Here is a 3,014-nt window from a genome sequence, read left to right on the forward strand (position 1 = left end):
TATATGTGATTCTCTCCATTGCTACATAGGTCCATATCCTGTGAAGCCATTCTTGTGTGGTTGGAGGGGTCTTTTGTTTCCATTTCTGTGCTATAGCTAGCCATGCTGCTATAAGGAAGCCCATAAAGTTCCGTTTTTTGTGTCTTTGTGAGTGACTTGTCTCGGGGGGCCCACATACCACACATCCATATTTCTTCTCCTAACTTGGCCGCTCCCTTGAAAATTTCTTGCATCTGAGTTTTCACTTCCGACCAGAATTGTTGTAGTTCTATACAGTCCCACCAGATTTGTCTCCAGCTTCCCATAGTGTCGCATCCCCTCCAGCATTTCCCTTGTGTTGTCGGGAACATTTTGTGTAGTCTTTCCGGAGTATAATGCCATTGAATCATAACTTTTGTCCAGGCTTCCCTAGTTTGTATAGCCCTAGTCCATTTATGGATTATTAGCCAGGGGTAGGTCCATTGATCCCTCGTGATTTGTTTCCCTAGCGTGGTTTCCCATTTTTCATGTACTGCAAGGTAATGTTTTCTTCTTGGGCATTTAAGAACTTTTAAAGAGAGGAAACACATTTCTTTTCTCCCATTTGGGTCATCATGTAAGTCTCGAATGGAGTGAGATCCCTTGTCAGTGCCTTCGTTATTCTTGGCGTTGTGAGCCAGTGGTGGATCTGTTCGTACTGGAATCTGTCCTTTTCCGTGAGGCCCAGTAATTCCTGGCATTCTGTGAAGGTTCTGATCTGTTGTCCCTCAAACATGTCTCACACTGTTGTACAGTGCGCTTCGCGCCATTTCTGGAATGTTCCTTTTACCAATCCTGGGGGGAGGTCTGGGTTGTCGAATATTGGTATGAATGGGGCGGGATCTATCGACAGGATTTCCTTCTTCGTTGCTCTGTCCCATATTTCCAGGTGGTACTCATGACTTTGCATAGTTTGATGTTTTAGTGTCTGTGCTCGGGTTTCCTCCATAGGAGGTGACGCAGGTTTGATCTTGCAACGGCTCTATCCTGTGCTTCCCACCATTTTTCTGATGTGTCCGAGATCCATTCATTTATAACCCACAGTTGAGACGCCTCGTAGTACTTCCTAAAGTGGGGGAGTGCCATTCCTCCATCTGATTTATGTGCTGTTAGCGCCTGTTGCGACAATCTTGGTGTTTTGTTTTGCCATATGTATTTTGGGAGAATTTTGGAAAGTGTCTTAAAGAAAGTCGTTGGAATCCAGATGGGGAGTGCTTGGAAGTGATACAGCAATCTGGGTAAAATCGTCATCTTAATGACCGTTATCCTGCCCCACCATGAGATTGTCAGCGGATTCCATCTGTTTAAATCTCTTTTTACGTCTTCTATGAGTTTGGTATAGTTCCCCATGTAGAGGGTTCTTATCTGAGATGTCAGAGTTACTCCAAGGTATCTCACTCCATCTTCAGCAGATTGTAGTTGTAGGTCTTTTGTTGTCTTGTATATTCCAACTTTGTCTCCAGCCAGGGCCATTAACAACGATTTCTGCTTATTTATTTTCAGCCCTGATATTGTTCCATAGTAGTCTATCTGCTGAATGAGGAGGGGGAGCGTCTTGCTTGGATCTGCTAGAGTCATCAACATATCGTCCGCATATGCTACTTTCTTGTGCATTTGCCCTCCCATTTCTATGCCCTTTATGTCTGGGGCCGCTCTGATCTTTGCCAGGAGGGGTTCTAGGAAAATTGCGTATAGTAGGGGTGACAGGGGGCATCCCTGTTTTGTGCCCTTTCCTATTTTAATGGGTTCTGAGAGCTCCCCGTTTACTATGATCCTGGCCGTCAGTGAGTTATAATTGGCCCGGATCATGTTTATGAAGTCGTTTCCCATGCCCATTTTCTGTAGTGTCGCGAATAGCATGGTCCATTCTACCCGATCGAATGCCTTTTCCACATCTAGCGATATGATTGCTGATGGGATTTCCATGATTCCAGTCTTCTCTATGAAGTGTACTATTCGTCTAATGTTGTCGTGGGTTTTCCTGTTCGGGATGAATCCTGATTGTTCTTGGTGAATCCGTTTGGGAAGCAGGGGTGCTAGCCTGTTGGCGAGAACCTTAGTACAGAGTTTGGCATCGACATTGATCAGGGCAATTGGGCGGTATGAGCTCGGGTTTTCTGGATCTTTCCCCTTTTTGTGGAAGACTAGTATCTTTGCCTCATTCATAGAAGCGGCGATGTTGTTCGATGTCTTGACGGTATTGAATAGAGTGGTTAGATGGGGAGCCAATATTTCCGTGTACGTTTTGTAGAAGGCTGCGGTGAAGCCGTCCGGCCCAGGGGCTTTATTCTTGGGAAGGTCTCTTATTGCCTTCGCAACCTCCTCTGGCGTTATTGGTTTGTCGAGGGCGGCTTTTTCAGATGGGGATACTGTTGGAAGAGTAATCTCTGTTAGGAAGGCCTCCTGTTCCTCTTTGTTCGGGCGCTGTGATGTATACAGGTTCTGATAGAAGTCTCGGAAAATTTCTTTGATGTTTTTCGTTTGTGTTTTCTTCAATCCCTGTTCGTCTATCAGGGTTTGCACGATTTGATTTGCTCTGGATGTTTCGATATGCCCTCTTAATTTTCCTGGAAGTATTCTTTGTCATTTCTTCTCTTATTTCTTCCAGTTTTTTCCCCAGCTCGTCTTCCCATTTGTATGAAAGCTTATCTTTTTGTGCTTTCAGTGCTATTAATTGTCCCCTTATCACAGCTTTGTAGGCTTCCCATGTTATGCTTGGGGAGACGTCCGGGGTGACGTTGCACTCAAAGTATTCCTCTATGTTTTCTCTAATTGTTTTTTTTGCCACTGTATCTTGTATGATTTCTCTAGGGAACGTCCATCGCCATAGTCCCGATTGTTTCCGGAGCGTGGGAAGGATGATCCAAAGCGGAGCGTGGTCTGATAGTGAAATTTGGCCTTTTTAAATGTCCTGAATGTATCCAACTAGTGCTCCTGTTGCCCATATGTAGTCAATCCTGGAGCTCGTATCATGTACGTGTGAGTGGTAAGTGTAT

This window comes from Ambystoma mexicanum, chromosome 1p (assembly GCF_040938575.1).
Source record: "Ambystoma mexicanum isolate Mex_15411 chromosome 1p, UKY_AmexF1_1, whole genome shotgun sequence".
Taxonomy (NCBI): Eukaryota; Metazoa; Chordata; class Amphibia; order Caudata; family Ambystomatidae; genus Ambystoma; species Ambystoma mexicanum.